Source organism: Miscanthus floridulus, unplaced genomic scaffold, assembly GCF_019320115.1.
Source record: "Miscanthus floridulus cultivar M001 unplaced genomic scaffold, ASM1932011v1 fs_61_1_2, whole genome shotgun sequence".
NCBI classification, from domain to species: Eukaryota; Viridiplantae; Streptophyta; class Magnoliopsida; order Poales; family Poaceae; genus Miscanthus; species Miscanthus floridulus.
Window position 1 is genome coordinate 14,234 of NW_027097022.1, and position 22,908 is coordinate 37,141.

A 22,908-nucleotide genomic window follows, 5' to 3' on the forward strand; every position below is an offset into this window, starting at 1 on the left:
TGAAAATTCGAATATGATCAAAACATATATACATATATAATATACAATGCATAAGGACATTACAAACCCATAATAATTCACAGGAACCATAATAATTTGGATTAGTTCATTACCAACCATAATAATTTAGATCAGTTCACTATTACAACTAACAGTAATTTAAATTCCTAAAACTTCATGACGTCGTACCACGTAATCGGAGAAGTGCAGGCCATTCATTTCATATGCCCAAATGTCACTGATGTAGCACAATTTATTTACTAGTGCGCTCTCCCTTGCTTCACAAGATCGGTCACAAGGTCTACTAATGACATTAATGGTTGAGAAGACCCCCTAGTCACAAGCACTTTTTCCTGGATACCCTGTGAAGTGAATACTGGCTCAGCATATTCCCATTCATAACGACCCATTTGATACATGGCCTGGTTGGTAATGGCTTCAAAGCTACAACTTGAGTATGTCACAAGGTCTACTAATGATGATCAGCAATGGTTGAGAAGACCCCCTAGTCTCACAAGCACTTTTTCCTGGATTCCCTATAAAGTGAATACTGGCAAAGCATATTCCCATTCATAACGACCCATTTGATACATGGCCTGGTTGATAATGGCTTCAAAGCTATAACTTGCGTATGTTACGTCATATTGCTCAACCTATAAGTGTTGAGAAAAATATGGTTTATCAGAACCATGCATATACATAGACATAACAATTAATCTAGATATAAGTTACGAGACTGACCACATCATTTATGTTGTTCTCAGCAAGCTATGCACAATAGCCCCCAATATCATGGTGGCGGCTCAAATTCAAAGCTTGTATCCTCATGGAGGAGTATGTGGGAATATTGTACCCAATATTTTGAAGCGCCCTTAACCATTCTAGCATAGTATATTTTTGTGCACTAATGTAGTGAGGTTGAGCACTGCCCATGGCGGATACTCTAGTAGAGGGCCCTGATAAAGATGGATAACCCTACGCAACGCTAGAGTAGTAGTTAGTAGCATAAACGTGGTGTCTAGGCTAGAGGCTACCTTCATTTGCCTCATGCCCCACGGTTGAGGGGTAGGCGGCAGGTGGTGATAGCCCTATCCATCCCTTGTAATCCTCCATATCCGGGTACGATGTAGAGCCATATGCCAGTATCGCCTGGTAGATCAGGTGCGCTCTGGTGCCCAAAGTAAACAAGTAAAGGTAGAGTTTACCTGTCCTTAGACCCAAAAGCCATAGGAATCCTTCTCTACCCCTTCCAACTTTACCCCTTGTGTTGTCCTTGGATGAACTAGCTAGAAGAAGTACCTCCGTTCCCTATGAAAATACGATATCCTGAATACTTTCAGGTGAAGACTACAACGGTAATTCCGTTTGCTTGCAGATTCTTTTTGTCTGCGTTAAGAAATACCAACAAGCTTTCTGGCGCCGTTGCTGGGGAACAGTTGCTATCTTCTTTGAACCTAGTTCGTCCTTGTATCTATATCCTTTCTTTTTATAAAAACAAAAATATTTTTCTTTTATCTTTTCCATCATGAAGCCAACTTCAAATCCTTATCCTTTTGCTTCAAAGGGCGAGTTCGCTGAGCCACCACCGAAACCAAACCTCTCATCTGGCGGTGAACTCCACCCTAGTCTAAAAACCATGGTTCGGGAACAACCCTTCTTAGGGCATGACCATGAAAATCGTTGCCATCACCTACGAGAGTTCAAGGAAATGTGTTCGTGCTTGAGCATCTCAGGCATGACACAAGAAACCTTAAGGTGGAAATTGTTTCCCTTTTCTCTCACAGAGAAAGTGAAACAATGGTACACACATGCCATAGGAAGTACGAATGGGGATTGGGAAGAACTTAAAGACATGTTTTGCCTTGCATTCTTCCCTATGTCCCATATCGACTCTCTACCAAGGGCAATCCTTGATTTCGAGCAGTACGAGAGGGAATCTATAGGTGCAGCCTGGGCTAGGTTTTCAACGTTAATACATGCCGACCTAGACTTGTCTTTACCCGAGAGCGTGTTGTTGCATCTCTTTTGTTCGGGTCTCAACATAGAAGCTGCCATATACCTTGACATGACCATTGGATGGCCATTTACACATAAAACTACAATGGAACAAAAGAAAGTCCTTGCTCACATCCTAGAAAAACTTGTTTCTTCCATCATAGAACCCAAACCCCTCCAAAAGAAGGGCATGCCAAGCTTTGAGGAGCCCTCATCAACCGAATCCAAACTTGTTCCATCCTTAGATTCGACTGATGAGCCCTCACCCGAACCACGAACACCGAAGGAAAGAGTGATTTGTCTTTCGGAGTTCATAATTGAATTCGAGGATTATGGCAATACCTCGAAGTTATCATGGCACGAAAAACACATAAAGGAAGTTTCCCCTAGAGTGGAACCATCAAAGGAATGATTAATGGAAGTGAAACGTTCTTCTGAAGCAATTTAGATTCTTTCATCATCCACGACCATACCTTGCTTGTTAAGGGGAACAAACATAGACACCCTACACAACCCCACAATTGGGACTAGTATCATGTCAGAATTCCTAGCGAAAAACATTTTTGGTGACTGTTGGTATTTATTAACTTGTCACTTGTTTTAATAGCCACCTATTAATTCCTAACATCTCCTAACATTACTTTACTAGGTTGTCATCCCTAGTGATCGTGCCAGAGATGCTTGTTGGGGCTGCCTAGCATCACTACTAGAATGATACTAAGTAGTTTTTTATCATCTTATGTGACTAGAAAGAATATATAGATATGAAAAGGGATCTGCAAGCGCACATATAATATACCATTATAGCACTTTACCGAGAGTATTCCAGGTATCATTATTTATATTTTTATCATAGGGAAGGTCTAGCATGGACATGTATTGATAACTTATACTATTGATGGAGAAGTAAACCATAACCAACATTCTACTCACAAAAGGGGTAAGTCATAGGATAAGAGATATATGATAAGTATTGATCAATGATAATGGTAAATCACTCAGAGTACTTTTTTCTATGGCAGTAGCATGGTCAGGTAGAATATTAGAGGAATAATTCCTAAGTCATTCTTAATTATAAGTCAAAGCATACATTGATTAGTGCAATTACACCTAGCAATCATTGCTAAGATAATCTTCATATCTATACATAAGGGATATTACTAAGGAAGATTAATAACAGAGCTTGCTCTTCCTTCGTAACTGGACCCTACGCGCGTCTATATTCGGGGAGTGGACTATAAAGGACTCAACGTGAGTGTCACATCCACGATCTACCACATGACCTAGAATATATGGTGTATTTGTAGGTAAACAATGTATAAGCACCACATTTACACAAATGTCGACCACCCACCCATGGCATCTTAGAGTGAGCGCTATATGAACTTATGCATGAACATGATGATAATCCAACTATACTAACCATATAATCAAAGTAGACGATAAACATTATAATGAAGAACATAAATGAGATGAATACTGATATTGTTATAACAATTGTAGCTAGCATATAAAAGTAATGGAGATACAAAAGAGAGGGGGTACAAAGATTATACGAAACCACGCTCTTGACACAATCGGGAATCCAAGCGAAGCATGCTTGCCTCCCTCTAGACCTAGCCTAACTAGCTATGCCCTAGAATATGGTGGAGGTCTGAGGATCATTGGGGTTTCTATCTTCTCAAATGACTTATCAATACCTTAGGGGGGTGGCAGGGGCTGGTATATATAGGCTGGAGCGTCCATCGTGAGCCCTTGGATCAAACTGACTTAAAGAACAACAGATATGCAACCCGGTGGAGAACCGATATTACAACGTGGCTAATAGGTGGGACCCTAGGGGGGCGGGAGGCCTGTAGGTGGGCCGGCCGGTCCCACCTGGCGGTGTATCATCTCCCACTTCGGTGTGGAGTCCTCTTGAGTCTTCTAGAGTCTTCTAGTGTCCATTTCGTGGTGGATAAACATGATTAATTCTGACATGTGGGTCCACCTTGATGGTTTTCTAGATAAACCCTGCAGAAAATACAGATTCACCAAAACTCATGAAATTTGTTAGTTTAAACCCCTAGACCTTCATTGGTGATTATATTTATGCCTTTATACATGTTATATTGATGGCTTATGATGGTTGATAACTACCGTCAACAAGCTCCCCCAAGCTTAACCTTTTCTAGTCCCTTATCAAAGCTAAACTTAGCAATTTGGATCAGGAGTTGTTGCGATGCTTTCACTCCTCAAAAGTACACATGCGTTCAAACAAGAATTCTCCTCTAGATGAGAATAAACTGATCTAACTTTCAAACTTACCCATATTACCTTCAACCATGGGGCTTCTTAGCCTTCACTTGGGTCTTGAGCAATTGAAAGACAGAACGATCAAGTCAAGCACTATGTCTCAAGTTCTTCGCTCAACCATTATTCTGAAGTTTTTGTAAGTTTTCAAAATAAAACTCAGAGCTTCTATTGCATGATACTCTCAAGTCTCTCAATATATGTGGTATTTGTGGATCCTCACCAATGCAATAGTGATGCTATGCATTTCTCTTCCTACAACTAAGGCTTATGCGGAGCTCATAGGAGTGGAGAAAGCATGAAAGAGCATATTTGCAACACATATATTGTAAAGTCAAACCTCGGATCCAAAGAGAGTTGAGTCATACAATCAAATCAAGTTGTGTATGTGTATGGATGTATGGTGGATATATATGGTGGCTAACCTAATTCTACTATGCTCCTTGAAAACATATCTCTCTTTTGAAATTGGAAACAACTTTGTAAGAAAACATGGGCTATCTTATTCATCTCTTCTTTTTTTAGGCGGGCATCTGAGTACCTATTGTTGTAAATATCTCGGACACTCGTCCATTTTTTCAACATTTTTTCTTTTTTTTCTTCTCTCTTTTTTTTTATGAATAACTTTTGCATAGCCCAATGCTTCTTTTCTGCATAAAACTTTTGAGAGATAGCAATAAGAACTTGGAGCATTTATTTGATGGATATCCTATAGGGCATATTTTTGGTGTGTTCTCCTAGTGTAGGAGTAAACATTTTTGGGTGGATCTAGATGGAATGGCATGTTTTTGCGCCTACCCCTAGTGTGGGAATAGTACATATGTGGGTGGTATGTATGTGATCTTGATTTTAAGAGCATGACAAACCTACTGGGTACTTAAAAGGAATTACAACATAGCAACTATTCATCATTTTCATTGCAAGAGATTATCTCAGAGTGTTTTATTTATTGAGCTCTTAAAAACAGAAAACTAAACACACACTTTTTATTTTGTTTTCAAGTTTTAAGATCACACCTTACTAATATATATATATATATATATATATATATATATATATATATATATATAACTGGCTAAGACAATTTTTTATTTTGGTTTAGTTTGTTATGCATCTTTTTATTTATTTAGCTAATATAAAGCAAACTCAAAAATAGTAAAACTAAAGAAAAGAAATACTTAGCTAGATACATGGGGATGCTCCTCCCCCAAGCTGGATGTTGTCGTGGTTGATTTGTTGAATGTTGAGTGATCTTTCTCAGAGTGGGTTTGCCAGCGTATGTCCTTCTTGTCCATGGGTGGAGTGAGATGACTATAGCCAAGTGAACCTTCCCTTGATCATATGTATCATCCTGTAAAATACTCCAACAAGAACACAAAAACTCGTAGCATGGATTAGGATAAGGGGTTAGCGGTAAAATATTCGGAGATTTGTTCTTGTGGGTTTAGATAGATTTTCTATTGGTAGGATTTTAGCGGGATGTTTATTTAATATTTTTTATTTTTCTTATTTATGATATGCAAAACAGAAAATATGTATGTATGGTATTTTAAATTTTTTATGCCTCCACAGTAACTATTCCTATAGGTATTTACACCATAGATCTATTCACATGGGGCTTATGATTTATGATGCAATGATGAAATGCGGCCATGAAACTTTTTATCTTTCTTTTATTAATGCAATGGTAATGCAGAAAAGTAAATATGCTAAAATAAAAAGAATAATTCATGCAACGCTAGAAAGTAAATATGGATAACTACCGATGTTGCCTCATGGTAAGGGTTTGGATTTTTAAGTCCTCCGGACATGACTTGACTAGAGAGAAGTCCTTCATTCCTTGGGTGCATCATCCGGTCTCAACGGTGGAGACCCAGATGGCTACACATCTTGTGACGGTGACTCTGATGATGATGTCACCTTTTCTTTCCACACCTGCCTGGATAGTGTACTTGTCTTTGGTGGAGTAGGTTCATCTTTTATAGGCTCTTCAGGTTCTTCATCTTCCCATTCATTCCATAGGGGTTGGTTCTTTTGACGTCGAGATGATCAATGTCTCCTCCTAGAGTGGGTCTTCTTCGGCTGTTCATAAGTAGTATAACAATTAAAATAACAGGGTACCTTTTTTCTAGGAAATTGGAAGTGGACTTGTCCAGATCTGACGTAGATAATCGCGTTGGTGGTGTTGAGGAATGGTCTTCCTATGATGATGGGTGTTTTGTCTTCTTCTCCTCCTATGTCCAGAACCATGAAGTTGGCAGGTGCAAAGTGATCATGTATTCTTACCATGACATCTTTTGCTATTCCCTCCGGAAATTGTAACACCCTAGGTGTTTGCCACTAGTTAAGCAATGGGTTTGAGCTCAAACATGGCATATTAAGTGATGGTGAAGATGCCAAGGTCCAACCTATAGAAATGAGCCCCAACCTAAACTTGGATATTGCACCCTTGCTTTACATATAGGCCCTTTTTAAGATATATGCTTGGCTGGTGTTATGGGAATATCTTCATGTGTCTCACATCAATACCCATCTATATTGATCCATGGAAAAGTTTCATGAAGTTTGGAATCAAAAAGTCACATGAAATGATAAGTTATATCCTTTTTGGAATGATTTTACTAAGTGCTTGAATTGCACTATTAAGTGAATGAGAGCATGAGATGTCAACCAAACCTTGCAACCTTGCCAAAATGACTCTAGATGAATTCTACAAAAAAAGTCATGAAAGGTTCATGTTGGGCAAATGCCAAGAAAACGCTCCAATGGATCAAAAAGGATAATTTAAGCTCCATCGTGATCCTACTTTGGTCAAATGCCAAGAAAACGCTCCAATGGATCAAAAAGGATAATTTAAGCTCCATCGTGATCCTACTTTGGTCAAAGTAGAACAGTAGGTTCTATACTAGTTTTGAGGTTGGACCTTAAATGAAAGTTGTAGTCCATATCATGTAGAACAAACTTTGTTTTTGGACCAAGAGCTAGTTTGGTCCATAACCTAGTCAAACAGAGCTCACAAGATTCAATAAAGTGCTGATTTGGAGCCCAAGATTTTGTCTAAGTCCTAACTGACGTTTTTGTTCGGGTACCCTAGTTTGGAGCTTTGTGTCTTCCTAATCAGGCCGAACCAGTCTAAGAACCTTTAATGAAAGTTGTTGCTTGGTTCGCGCACAACAAACTTTGTTTTTGGAGTACACCATGGATCGGCTCAGAACCAAGTCTAGCAGTGGCTCAAAGTTGGAACCTGCTACTGATTTCAGCACTTAGAATTCTAAGTCTAGGACTTCATCGACAACGGCATTGGCGTCTCGCGTTCTCCGAAATTCGTTAAGCAACTCGATTTGGTCCAAAGATAAAAGTTGGAGTATACGTTGTGGAGAAGAGCGTGCAAAAAGATAGCACCAGTTTGACTTTGGTTGGATGATCAATTTTTGCGTTTACTTAACCGCTGTCAACACGTTGACAGCGTCAACTTTGGACTTGATTAACCGCTGATCTACAACTCAAATGACTTGGCACCCTTAATAGAAAACGTAGAGCTTCGTGCGGGCTTCGATCTTCGTATTCGGCCCATGTCCTGATTCGGCCCAGATCCAGCCCAAAGCGCCGCCCACCATGCCCCGTTCGTCACCCGCCACGTGCTCGTGGAAATGCCCGAATGGGTAACACCTGCCCAGGGCGTGGCGGCCATGCGCGAATTGAGCGCCCCACCGCCCGGCCGTGTGTCCTAGCATGCTGGCGTCGAAGGGGAGCCGCCCCAGGCTCACTTGGTGCCTCTCCCGCACTCGCTCTCGCCTCTCGCTCGCCCACCCTTGCCTCTGCCGAGCTCCAGGGAGCGCGCCCGCCATGGCCACCCATGGAGCTCCGGCCGCCGCTTCCGTTTCCGCCTCCTCCTGCCTCCTCGCGCCGAGCCAGCGCTTCCACTGTCTTTGCATTGCCTCCCTCCCTCCCTCGCATGCGCTCGTCGCGGCTATTTCCGCTAGGGAGCTGCTGCCGTCGGCATGGCCACCACGGCGCCGGCACCCTCGCGTGGCTGGGCCACCATGGGACGCCCGGGGCTGAGCCGAAGCCCTGAGCGGGTGCGTGCAGGTCAGGGCCTTGCCGCGGCCCTGTCGCTCGCCGCCGACGCTACCCTGCCGGCCAGGAATCACGAGACGACCACCTCCTCTGTTCCAGTTTGCGTGGGGGACTTCGTCCTCAAATTCGACTAAAGGGAAGGGCCTAAATGCAATGTCAGTGACTCAAGTAAATAGTGCCTCGAGGGACCTATTTGTTGTAAATCGGGTGAAACTTTGAAAATGCATAGTAAATCATAGGAAATTCATAGAATAGCAAATAAGGACTTTTTGGAATCCTTGTGAAATTCTCTATGCACTAGATCTATAATATGTCAGGTTTTAGTTTAAAGTTGTAGCTGTAAAAATGGATTTGTGCAGTTAGGGTTTGAATGCTAGTCTTATTTGTTTTTTTATAACTGCAGTTGTTTTGCTCAAATAAATGTGAAATTTTTGTGGAGTGCTACTAAGGTGATTGTTGTTGTCTGGTAAAAATTTCATGAGTTTAGGATTTATAGTTTAAGAGTTATAAAAATAACAAATGCCCTGTTTTGATTTGCTCCTATTCTGAACAGTTCTGCATGTTTGAATTAATTGGCTCAGTTAAGTTATGAATCATGATTTGATGACAATACATGAGTTTTAGTACTTTTCTTAAGCTTTCCAAAAAGTTAAATATCATGATTTTTGGCTAAGTAGATCTTGAGTTATACTTGCTTAAATCTCTGTGGCTGTTTCTGCTCGAACCCAGACAGGGTTTCCTTGTTCTTACTGTGGGGCCTTCTTAGTAGTAGAATTAGCTTTAGGTGTTTACAACAAAGTTGTTTAGAATTTGCTAAGATTTCTAAAGAGTCTAGAACCACATTTATTGGACATGTATAACTCCATTTATAGCTGTTTAAAGTGGCATGTCAGTTTCTGTCTATGTTTTGGACAGAGATGCAATTATTGGATTAATTGACCCTTCTAACTGTAGAATCATCTTAATATGAGAATAATAAAGTTGTAGGTAACTTCCTAAGCTTGTCAAAAAGTTATGGTTCATGTTTGTTGGAGGTCTAGAACTCCAGTTATGCTTCTCTGAAGATGCTATCAGTTTTCTATACCACTGCTGTTGGGCTGGATTTGCAGTTTTGCTTGTGCAATTATTTTTGTGGTGTAAATGATGTTTGCTATGGTTGTAGTGAATACAAAAGTGGTAGAAAATTTCATAATATTGCTTGTGTTCAAATTGTAAGACCATAGGCCTGATAGTTTAGGAGTTATATGACTTTTAAGTCCTCTATCAAGTTTTGATTTTATTCTGAGCAGATCTGAAAGATGCTAGTGTTTGATCTAGTTAGGATTTGAATGAGTTTTTGGTGATAATAACAAAGTTGTATATAATTCATGTATCTAGATTCTGTTAAAATTTGGTTGTATTTGGCTGAGTAGTTTGTGAGTTATGCCTGTTTAAAGTTGGGTTATAGAATTGATTACTCTCTGCCTTGTTTAGACCAGTTTCTGTAAATGGGTATATTTGGCTTAGTTAACTTGAGAATCATGCTAAGATGATTAAATATCAATTGTCGAAAATTTCATAAGCTTTCCAGAATGTCTTCTTGCAAGTCATTTGGATTTGTGTAACTCCAGTTATAGCTAAATCTTGTAGCTGCTATTTGCATGTCCAGAAATTGACAGATTCCCATTTTAGTTGTTTGCTTGTATATTGCTAAGTGTGGCTCATACCTTTGATGATGGTTGAGTTAGAGTACCTGAGATCTTGGGAAACTTGTGTCATGCTTGGTGTTGACATCTTCTTTGCTATCGTGGCATGATAAATTGTGCGATATTTATAGTAAGCAATGTGAAGTGCTTGTGCATGTTAATGTAACCTTGTGCTTGTCTTACTTACTGCATGCGATGCATTGCCTATTGCACTTCCATGTATTCATACACCTGCATCTTGCATCTCATTTAGGTACGCTAGATAAACCACGTGAAGGATGTGATGTGGAGTCAAACCCGAAGATGGAAGGACTAAGCAAGTGCTAGGGCCGGAGATGTCACCAAGTCGGTGCAAGCTAACTGAACTGACTTGTGTCGGATCCCAGGCAAGCCCCAGAGCATTCTAAGCCTCCCAGTATTTTACAAATGATTACTTAAGTACTTATGATTGATGCATTAGGTTATAAGAGTTGAATGAAACCACTGGATGCATATACATTCCTTGTCCAGATATTACACCTTTAACCGGTATAGGTCCAGGATCGGATATATGCTTAGCCCTGCTTAGACCGGTAGAAGTCAGGTGATGTCCTATCACCTACGAGATATAGGGGGATACCGGAGCACCGTTGGCTATATTGCTATTGTGGAACAGAACCATGGGGTAAAAGAAAATCGAGACCAGGTGGGAAGTCGATAGTGAAGCAACAAGACGTGGAGGTCTTGGGTGTGGATCTATCCCCGTCCATGTCGATTAAGGAGCGTACCATTGTTGGCGCTTCTGACAAGATTGAACGCATGCCTCTCACTTAGCTGGCCGGATAACTCGTTCCGACCGCGAAGCCGAGTAATTCAACTCAGGCCGGGACCCGTTCTGTTGTGCGCTCCTTCCGGGGGACGATCAGACTGAGCCCAAGGGCAGGCTAGGCCTGAACGTCCTAGCATCTAGTGTCCCAGATTGTGTGGCACAGTATGGACCCGCAAAATGTATACCTGAGTTGTACCAAAGGTGACCTAAGGTGACCGTTGATCTGGTCTGCCTGGGTTTGTGTTAGGAATAAATTCCCAGCTGGTTGAAATCGATTCGAATCGCCGTCTCTCCCGGATAGTGAGAAACTTGGCTAGTTCCAACATCATAGTAATTGGATTATGGAATGTGATGGTTCGAATAAACATGGAATTACTATACCTACTATGGTTACTATTGTATGCTCTAAAAAGATATACCACATGTTTGGCACAGGATAGTTGCTAATCTAGAGATGGATAGTTATAATTAACTTGATGACAGAATTATAATTGTATAATTGAGTTAATCGCTTTTTATGCAAAATGTTGTCAAGCTACCTCCACTTATAAAGCCTTGCATACTCCTTGGAGTCAATTTTATTTCTGATTTATGATGGGTAAGTCTAGCTGAGTACATTCGAGTACTCAGGGTTTATCCCACCATGTTGCAGGTGAGGTTTCGGCCTGTTGAAGATGGTGGCTAACCGCCGGTGGGCTCGGTGACTCTATGTTTATTCTCATCTATATGCTTTTATCTGAGGATGTCACTTATGCTAGCAATGTATTTGGAACTCATATTAATGAAATCCTTCAAAAGCAATGTTGTTTTCACTACTTGGTTTTGAAATCCAAACTTGTATTATTATTTATGAATCTATATGTAATATTATTTCCGCTACAACTCTGCGTATGTGATGTGTATTTGCTTAATCACGTGATCTTGGTTGTGATGTTGATTTACCGAGGTCCTACGTGACACTCGGCGAACTACCGGGTTTATATAAGTGAGAGTATGCGCGTGTCAACGTGTTAAGCGGGGACAGCCGTACTTGATCTTGTATAAATTGGGCGGTTCTGTCACAGCTGGTATCAGAGCAAGATTAAGCATAATATTGTCATGTACGTCGTTTTAAAAACAAAGTTTTGGTTTTAAAAAGCCTATTTTGACTAAAACTTTAGCGATAGGCAAATCTGTCAAAACTTAATTGCAAAACTATGCTAGCGACATCCTCCTTTATGCCCAGTTAAGGAATATTAGGTGGCTATCTAAGTACTAACTTTGGGGGATGTACTTTATTGCAATTTTTCTTTCGTCGTCCATACGGCGTGCTATTGTATGGATGCCATTCGCTTGAATGATAATGTATGGATCAATTGCCTCTACACCCAGGTAAGTGTGAGTTGTGAGAGAGTGACCGTCCAACTATCGGTCTAGGGGAGAGTTAGTTGTGGTTGCTGGAATATTTACATGTTACACACATGTATATATGAAGGTACTTAATTGTGGGTATATCTGCCGAGTAGCTATGGATACCAAAGTATATATATCTGGGGATGTATATATGGAAAGTATCTTAGTTTACTGCTTTCATTGTGTGCTTATTTATCTCTTGTGGGAATGGGCTGCAATGAATTTGCCTGCAGGTATGCTAACCACGAATGCGTAGCTTGAATATAGCTGACGACTAGCTATATGTCGAGAGAGTACGTGTTATGCCACCGATATAGAACGTGATTGCCACCTTAGGCTGGCAATTTTGTGAGGGCGAATAGGACGAGCATGCATCATGATTGTGCTTGTGCATAAATATACTTCCCTCACCTTGTTCTAATACTAAGTAACTTGTGACCAATGTGATGCTACTATCTTCCTTGTGTGAAGCTAGACAAAATGCCTTGTTCCATGCCGCTTGAATAGCTATGCTTGAAGATAGTGTGTGATTAGCTTCGCCTTATATGTTTGCTTCCAAAGGAAATAAATGATAACAATACTTTACCACCATGTTTTGCATGATATGTGTAGCAATGTTGTTGTAGGTGACTACTTGTTAGGTGCGAGCTTTGTGCATAGTAATAGTCGCTTAAGCTAATTAGATTGAGTATTTTGAAATGCTTGCTTAAGACCATGATGTAGGTGCGGATGCTCGTAATCTAGGTAGTGCCGTAGCTGTCACTCCTTTTGTCCTCGGAAAGCATATGAGTGTTGAAGAGCGCTATCCTCGAACAACGTCCAAGTTTTGGTAATCTCATGGTTGTCGTTTTCAATTAAGTTCTCTCTTAGGAGCCTGAGCCTGTACATGTGGTTGCTAGCCATTGAACGTTGTGCTACGAAGACCTTTATCCATGTCTTTGCCTGACCTTAGGCCCAAGCTTAGCTCCCTTCTTTGCTTGCATGTGTCGTGGTTGTCCCACTCTTGTGTGGAAGGACCTTGCTCCGAAATCCTTGTCGGACTTCATTGCTCCTTCTCCTACTGATGATCTGGTACAACGCTAATCGCTATCTACCCTGGCTTTGGAACCTTATCCTCGCAGATCCTATCATTGCTTTATCAACTGAATCCCTAGTCAGTGCAATGGCTCTACCCTTGAATCTCGTTTGTTTTATCTCCAACCCTTTTAAGTCTCTGAATATTTATCAGTCTTGATCTCATGTTGCTACTCAACAAGACCAAATCTCATGTTAATCTTTATCTGGTAATCACTTGGGTGGACACAAGACGTATGTGGAAATTCGGCAAGAAGTCCCCTGCTCAGTTGTCCTTGGCAATTAAGCTATGCTCTCTTGCGTTGTGTTTTGATCTGCGGATCCCCTACTTGTTGACTTCTAACCTTGTGACTACCTTTGTTTGCTATCCCTCCTTCACATAATGCTTGCACCTATGCAACCAAATTTGTGCTACGTGAGAATGCTTGTGGGTTGTATGTTCAGTAATGGTGCCACGATTAGCGATCTACGGTGCCGCGACGAAACCGAGGGCATCCTGTGGACTACAGCCATAAGGTTGTGCTGCTCGGCACGTGCTGGTATCAAAGTTTCTAGTCATGATCCCTTGCAGAACTGCATCGATGTGTTATTTTTACATGAGCTCTTCCTTGGTTATCTCTCCTTATCATGTCAAGAGATCTGTACGTCGAACTAGAAACCATAGGACTTCCTTCTAGAGTCGTCCAAAGGATCACCTTTGAAGAACAAGTCACTGACATAAACCATAACAGACTACAAGAGATGGTAGACAAGTGACTCTACTTGACGGTCCCTGTAATGACGTCGATTATCTAGTGAGCAACTTATGTCATTCTCGTTGGATTACAAAGGAGGCTTCAATGTCCAATGTAGTTCAACAAAGCTAGTTTGCTATAATGTTAGTCAAATCAACTTACTGCGTCACTGCACCATAAAGTCAAATTGTGCTCAACTTGCTTAATAGTGTACTATTTCTCCGGATGGTGAATAACTACAACCTTTGTTGCCTTCCAGACCTCGCTGTCATCCTTCTTTAGCAAGGATTTACAAGATGAACTTGTTCTTTGGTACCTTCCAGGTGTTTTTACCCAAGAGGTTGTATCAGATTCGACCCAGATCACTGTTGCAACTTAGATCAAAAGGCTCCCTAAGGAATGATCATCGAGAACGTTGAGCCAACAGAGTCAACTACTACGTTTACCACTCACTCAGCAGACTCAAACCATGCAATATTGTTATCAAAGAAAGAGCACTGCGCACATGGAACATTATATAGCTTTCCATCAGTTGACATTTGAGTGATTGCACTGCTATAACCAGTTTGGATATTGGTTAACTAGCTTCTCATACCCTCAAAGGACGTTTACCCGTTTATGATCACATCCTTTATGAGAAGTTGTACTCAAGCCACTTTTGTAGATAACTGCTTTTCAAACCTTGGGAACAAATATAGCACCGTTGCAAGGAATATCTGTCAACAGGCTGTGGTCTAGTGCAAAGTCCATATGGTCTGTGCTATATCCACTTGTGAAGTAGATGTTACAAGTATTTGGTACACACTTGTATCACTCTTCGTACATCAAGGACGAAGTACGTAGGACAGTGCTATCTTGGATTTCTTCCAAAGTAACAATACTTCATGAAGGCCAACGAAGGAAATTCTTCAGACAAAACTTACTACAAAGGACAAGTATCAGAAAGTGTCTTGACCAAATTAGCCTCTCTTATGCTTGAAGCTATGTAGCCTAAAGCTATCGCTGATATTGGAAACTGGTAGCATGTCTCTCTTCCATAAAAGTCTTTCGTCCTGAATCTCGGGACGCGATTCTTTTAAGGGGGGAGGGCTGTAACACCCCAGGTGTTTGCCACCAGTTAAGCAATGAGTTTGAGCTCAAACATGGCATATTAAGTGATGGTGAAGATGCCAAGGTCCAACCTATAGAAATGAGCCCCAACCTAAACTTGGATATTGCACCCTTACTTTACATATAGGCCCTTTTCAAGATATATGCTTGGCTGGTGTTATGGGAATATCTTCATGTGTCTCACATCAATACCCATCTATATTGATCCATGGAAAAGTTTCATGAAGTTTGGAATCAAAAAGTCACATGAAATGATAAGTTATATCCTTGTTGGAATGATTTTACTAAGTGCTTGAATTGCACTATTAAGTGAATGAGAGCATGAGATGTCAACCAAACCTTGCAACCTTGCCAAAATGACTCTAGATGAATTCTACAACAAAAGTCATGAAAGGTTCATGTTGGGCAAATGCCAAGAAAATGCTCCAATGGATCAAAAAGGATAATTTAAGCTCCATCGTGATCCTACTTTGGTCAAAGTAGAACAGTAGGTTCTATACTAGTTTTGAGGTTGGACCTTAAATGAAAGTTGTAGTCCATATCATGTAGAACAAACTTTGTTTTTGGACCAAGAGCTAGTTTGGTCCATAACCTAGTCAAACAGAGCTCACAAGATTCAATAAAGTGCTGATTTGGAGCCCAAGATTTTGTCTAAGTCCTAACTGATGTTTTTGTTCGGGTACCCTAGTTTGGAGCTTTGTGTCTTCCTAATCAGGCCGAACCAGTCTAAGAACCTTTAATGAAAGTTGTTGCTTGGTTCGCGCACAACAAACTTTGTTTTTGGAGTACACCATGGATCGGCTCAGAACCAAGTCTAGCAGTGGCTCAAAGTTGGAACCTGCTACTGATTTCAGCACTTAGAATTCTAAGTCTAGGACTTCATCGACAACGGCATTGGCGTCTCGCGTTCTCTGAAATTCGTTAAGCAACTCGATTTGGTCCAAAGATAAAAGTTGGAGTATACGTTGTGGAGAAGAGCGTGCAAAAAGATAGCACCAGTTTGACTTTGGTTGGATGATCAATTTTTGCGTTTACTTAACCGCTGTCAACACGTTGACAGCATCAACTTTGGACTTGATTAACCGCTGATCTACAACTCAAATGACTTGGCACCCTTAACAGAAAACGTAGAGCTTCGTGCGGGCTTCGATCTTCGTATTCGGCCCATGTCCTGATTCGGCCCAGATCTAGCCCAAAGCACCGCCCACCATGCCCCGTTCGTCACCTGCCACGTGCTCGTGGAAATGCCCGAATGGGTAACACCTGCCCAGGGCGTGGCGGCCATGCGCGAATTGAGGGCCCCACCGCCCGGCCGCGTGTCCTAGCATGTTGGCGTCGAAGGGGAGCCGCCCCAGGCTCACTTGGTGCCTCTCCCGCACTCGCTCTCGCCTCTCGCTCGCCCACCCTTGCCTCTGTCGAGCTCCAGGGCGCGCGCCCGCCATGGCCACCCATGGAGCTCCGGCCGCCGCTTCCGTTTCCACCTCCTCCTGCCTCCTCGCGCCGAGCCAGCGCTTCCACTATCTTCGCATTGCCTCCCTCCCTCCCTCGCATGCGCTCATCGCGGCTATTTCCGCCAGGGAGCTGCCGCCGTCGGCATGGCCACCACGGCGCCGGCACCCTCGCGTGGCTGGGCCACCATGGGACGCCCGGGGCTGAGCCGAAGCCCTGAGCAGGTGCGCGCATGTCAGGGCCTTGCCATGGCCCTATCGCTCGCCGCCGACGCTACCCTGCCGGCCGGGAATCACGAGCCGACCACCTCCTCTGTTCTAGTTTGCGTGGGGGACTTCGTCCTCAAATTCGACTAAAGGGAAGGGCCTAAATGCAATGTCATTGACTCAAGTGAATAGTGCCTCGAGGGACCTATTTGTTGTAAATCGGGTGAAATTTTGAAAATGCATAGTAAATCATAGGAAATTCATAAAATAGCAAATAAGGACTTTTTGGAATCCTTTTGAAATTCTCTATGCACTAGATCTATAATATGTCAGGTTTTAGTTTAAAGTTGTAGCTGTAAAAATGGATTTGTGCAGTTAGGGTTTGAATGCTAGTCTTATTTGTTTTTTTTATAACTGCAGTTGTTTTGCTCGAATAAATGTGAAATTTTTGTGGAGTGCTACTAAGGTGATTGTTGTTGTCTGGTAAAAATTTCATGAGTTTAGGATTTATAGTTTAAGAGTTATAAAAATAACAAATGCCCTGTTTTGATTTGCTCCTATTCTGAACAGTTCTGCATGTTTGAATTAATTGGCTCAGTTAAGTTATGAATCATGATTTGATGACAATACATGAGTTTTAGTACTTTTCTTAAGCTTTCGAAAAAGTTAAATATCATGATTTTTGGCTAAGTAGATCTTGAGTTATGCTTGCTTAAATCTCTGTGGCTGTTTCTGCCCGAACCCAGACAGGGTTTCCTTGTTCTTACTGTGGGGCCTTCTTAGTAGTAGAATTAGCTTTAGGTGTTTACAACAAAGTTGTTTAGAATTTGCTAAGCTTTCTAAAGAGTCTAGAACCACATTTATTGGACATGTATAACTCCATTTATAGCTGTTTAAAGTGGCATGTCAGTTTCTGTCTATGTTTTGGACAGAGATGCAATTATTGGATTAATTGACCCTTCTAACTGTAGAATCATCTTAATATGAGAATAATAAAGTTGTAGGTAACTTCCTAAGCTTTTCAAAAAGTTATGGTTCATGTTTGTTGGAGGTTTAGAACTCCAGTTATGCTTCTCTGAAGATGCTATCAGTTTTCTATACCACTGCTGTTGGGCTGGATTTGCAGTTTTGCTTGTGCAATTATTTTTGTGGTGTAAATGATGTTTTCTATGGTTGTAGTGAATACAAAAGTGGTAGCAAATTTCATAATATTGCTTGTGTTCAAATTGTAAGACCATAGGCCTGATAGTTTAGGAGTTACATGACTTTTAAGTCCTCTATCAAGTTTTGATTTTATTCTGAGCAGATCTGAAAGATGCTAGTGTTTGATCTAGTTAGGATTTGAATGAGTTTTTGGTGATAATAACAAAGTTGTATATAATTCATGTATCTAGATTCTGTTAAAATTTGGTGGTATTTGTCTGAGTAGTTTGTGAGTTATGCCTGTTTAAAGTTGGGTTATAGAATTGATTACTCTCTGCCTTGTTTAGACCAGTTTCTGTAAATGGGTATATTTGGCTTAGTTAACTTGAGAATCATGCTAAGATGATTAAATATCAATTGTCGAAAATTTCATAAGCTTTCCAGAATGTCTTCTTGCAAGTCATTTGGATTTGTGTAACTCCAGTTATAGCTAAATCTTGTAGCTGCTGTTTGCATGTCCAGAAATTGACAGATTCCCATTTTAGTTGTTTGCTTGTATATTGCTAAGTGTGGCTCATACCTTTGATGATGGTTGAGTTAGAGTACCTGAGATCTTGGGAAACTTGTGTCATGCTTGGTGTTGACATCTTCTTTGCTATCGTGGCATGATAAATTGTGCGATATTTATAGTAAGCAATGTGAAGTGCTTGTGCATGTTAATGTAACCTTGTGCTTGTCTTACTTACTGCATGCGATGCATTGCCTATTGCACTTCCATGTATTCATACACCTGCATCTTGCATCTCATTTAGGTACGCTAGATAAACCACGTGAAGGATGTGATGTGGAGTCAAACCCGAAGATGGAAGGACTAAGCAAGTGCTAGGGCCGGAGATGTCACCAAGTCGGTGCAAGCTAACTGAACTGACTTGTGTCGGATCCCAGGCAAGCCTCGGAGCATTCTAAGCCTCCTAGTATTTTACAAATGATTACTTAAGTACTTATGATTGATGCATTAGGTTATAAGAGTTGAATGAAACCACTGGATGCATATACATTCCTTGTCCAGATATTACACCTTTAACCGGTATAGGTCCAGGATCGGATATATGCTTAGCCCTGCTTAGACCGGTAGAAGTCAGGTGATGTCCTGTCACCTACGAGATATAGGGGGATACCGGAGCACGGTTGGCTATATTGCTATCGTGGAACAGAACCATGGGGTAAAAGAAAATCGAGACCAGGCGGGAAGTCGATAGTGAAGCAACAAGACGTGGAGGTCTTGGGTGTGGATCTATCCCTGTCCATGTCGATTAAGGACCGTACCATTGTTGGCGCTTCTGACAAGATTGAACGCATGCCTCTCACTTAGCTGGCCGGATAACTCGTTCCGACCGTGAAGCCGAGTAATTCAACTCAGGCCGAGACCCGTTCTATTGTGCGCTCCTTCCGGGGGACGATCAGACTGAGCCCAAGGGCAGGCTAGGCCTGAACGTCCTAGCATCTGGTGTCCCAGATTGTGCGGCACAGTACGGACCCGTGAAATGTGTACCTGAGTTGTACCAAAGGTGACCTAAGGTGACCGTTGATCTGGTCTGCCTGGGTTTGTGTTAGGAATAAATTCCCAGCTGGTTGAAATCGATTCGAATCGCCGTCTCTCCCGGATAGTGAGAAACTTGGCTAGTCCCAACATCGTAGTAATTGGATTATGGAATGTGATGGTTCGGAGAAACATGGAATTACTATACCTACTATAGTTACTATTGTATGCTCTAAAAAGATATACCACATGTTTGGCACAGGATAGTTGCTAATCTAGAGATGGATAGTTATAATTAACTTGATGACAGAATTATAATTGTATAATTGAGTTAATCGCTTTTTATGCAAAATGTTGTCAAGCTACCTCCACTTATAAAGCCTTGCATACTCCTTGGAGTCAATTTTATTTCTGATTTATGATGGGTAAGTCTAGCTGAGTACATTCGAGTACTCAGGGTTTATCCCACCATGTTGCAGGTGAGGTTTCGGCCTGTTGAAGATAGTGGCTAACCGCCGGTGGGCTCGGTGACTCTATGTTTATTCTCCTCTATATGCTTTTATCTGAGGATGTCACTTATGCTAGCAATGTATTTGGAACTCATATTAATGAAATCCTTCAAAAGCAATGTTGTTTTCACTACTTGGTTTTGAAATCCAAACTTGTATTATTATTTATGAATCTATATGTAATATTATTTCTGCTACAACTCTGCGTATGTGATGTGTATTTGCTTAATCACGCGATCTTGGTTATGATGTTGATTTACCGAGGTCCTGCGTGACACTCGGCGGACTACCGGGTTTATATAAGTGAGAGTATGCGCGTGTCAACGTGTTAAGCGGGGACAGCCGTACTTGATCTTGTATAAATTGGGCGGTTCTGTCACAGAAATCGGATTGATTGATCCGCCATCTACAATTGCATATATGTAGGGAACAAAGGTTTGTTACCAAAAAAATACTCATATGTTACCTTGGACATTATGTTGACACTCGGTCCAATGTCGCAGAAGGTGTTGTGGAAGATTCTTTGCCCAATGGTACACTCGATCATCGGTATGCTAGGATCATCCTTCTTAGCAAGGAATGGCGAAGCGAGGAGGTGGTCGTACTCAGTTCAAAGTGCATTGATCATGTTGACTATTTCTTCTTATGGCTACTTGGTCTTGTTCTTCCTCCTTCTCTGGTTGTTCTTCTTGGTTATTGTTGTACCTTCGGGCTGGTATGGCATTTGTGGATGTCTAGGAGATTGCAAGATGCAGTTTTTGAAAGAAAACTTCTCCTTTCTATCCTTGATTGTGAAGCAGATCTTGGCAGTATTTGCGTAGATGATGGCCTTCGCGGTGCTCAGGAAAGGTTAGCCCAAGATGATGGGTGCCCTTACATCTCCACCTGTTTCTAAAACCACAAAGTCTGTGGGAATGTATGATTGTTCCACTCGAACAATGGCATCTTCAAGAACTCTCTTGGGGTAGCAGAGTGACTGATCTGCAAGCTACAAATGCATATTTGTGTACCACAAAAGATCCACTAAAATCTTCTCATAGATTACCTTAGGCATGATGTTCACACTTGCTCCGAAGTCACAAACAACTTCTTGGAAGATGTGAGGTCCAATGGCTATGGGGATGATAGGTCTCCCCGAGTCGCCCTTCTTGTCAGGTAGGGAATAATCTATCCACCTTCCCGTCGATGTCTTCGTGTAGTAGCAAGCTAAATTGTGAATATCGATAAGATTTGCAGTTTCTAGATCTTTCGGTTGCCCTAGAATCTTACCTTTGTCGAACGGAGGAACAACAGCCGCCAGCTGAGCTATTTGTGATTCTATCATTTTATTAAAGCTACGTGGGTTCTTAATGGCAGAAGCAAAGCTATCCATTCTATTACTTATGTTTTCTAGAATTTTATCATTGGTAGCTACCTTTCTAGATAATCCCTCCATAAGTTTGGATTGACCAACAATTAATTCTCTCAAGGGTGGTTGATTGAAACTACTATAATTATTACCTTGATAGTTACCTTGGTAGTTTGGCCTCTGTTGCTGGTTCCATCCTTGATTCTGTTGAGGACGATAGTAGTTATTGTTGATGAAGTTCACATCCTCATGAATTTTAGGGCAACTGTTCCCTAAATGCCCAGTGTTTCCACACTCTTCACATGTCATGCAAGAATCATGAATGTGCATGACTTCTTGCTTCTCGTTGGCTCAGTCTTCGAGCTTCTTCATGAGTAGGTCCATCTTGGCAGATAGCATGCCTATCTCCTTGAGTTGAGGCATACCTCCATCTCTCTTGCGGGTCTAAACTCGTTCTTCATTCCAACCTTGGTTGGAGGCCATCTTCTCCATAAGAGCTGTCTCAGCTGGGAGTGTGAGTGACAATAATGCACCTCTAGCAGCAGCATCCATAGTCTCATAGGTACTATTGGTCAACCCATGGTAGAAAATTTGCATGAGTAGCCAATTCTCCATCCCATGATGAGGGCATTCTGATATGTAGTCTTGAAAATGTTCCCATGCCTCAGGGACAGATTCATCATGTTGCTACTAAAAACTTGAAATTCTCCTACGCAGAGCATTAGTCTTGACTGTAGGACAGAACTTTGCTAGGAAGACAGTGGAGCAGTTATCCCATGTAGTATTTCTATCTTTATTGGCATAGAACCATTGCTTCGCCTTCCCCAAGAGTGAGAATGGGAAAAGGCAGAGTAATATGGTGTCTCTGGTCACTCCTTTGATAGTGAAAGTGCTGTAGATCTCTAGAAAGTGTTAGAGATGAGCACTCTCATCTTCATGTGCCTTTCCACAAAACTAGCTTGCTTGCACCATGTTGATGAGAGCTGGCTTGAGCTCAAATCCATTATCTCCAACATTGGTTGTCGGTCCAGTATGGATGTTGGACGTAGTTGGAGCAGAGAATTCACAGAGAGTTTTGTTAGCCATGGCTTCAAATTCTGGTGTTAAGCTGCGCCTTATCTGGTGATATTCCAATTCTACAGCTAAGACTTTCTTGAGTTTAGCCTTAGTTCTCTTAAGTAATGCTTCTGGATCATCAACATAGTTTGTCAGAAGGTCAAAACCAGTCATACATTACCCTGCATAAGATACAAAAGTAGACATAACAAGGGTAAGCCTATTTGAGTAGAGGTCAATGGTTATCTCGATCACATCAATAAGTATAAGTTTATCAATACTTGCTTTGCCTAGCTACCTTCCCCAGTAACGGTGCCAGAAATGCTTGTTGGTATTTATTAACTTGTCACTTGTTTTAATAGCCACCTATTAATTACCTACATCTCCTAACATTACTTTACTAGGTTGTCATCCCTAGTGATAGTGCCAGAGATGCTTATTGGTGCTGCCTAGCATCACTACTAGAATGATACTAAGTAGTTCTTTATCA

At 41.4% G+C, this 22,908-nt stretch overlaps 1 non-coding gene across 1 annotated transcript; it reads left to right on the top strand.

Moving 5' to 3' along the window:
* Nucleotides 1-21,975: 21,975 nt before the first annotated feature.
* On the top strand, nucleotides 21,976-22,084 carry LOC136532433 (small nucleolar RNA R71). Its single transcript, XR_010778240.1, has one exon. It is a non-coding gene; the product is annotated as a small nucleolar RNA R71 (small nucleolar RNA).
* Nucleotides 22,085-22,908: the final 824 nt, after the last annotated feature.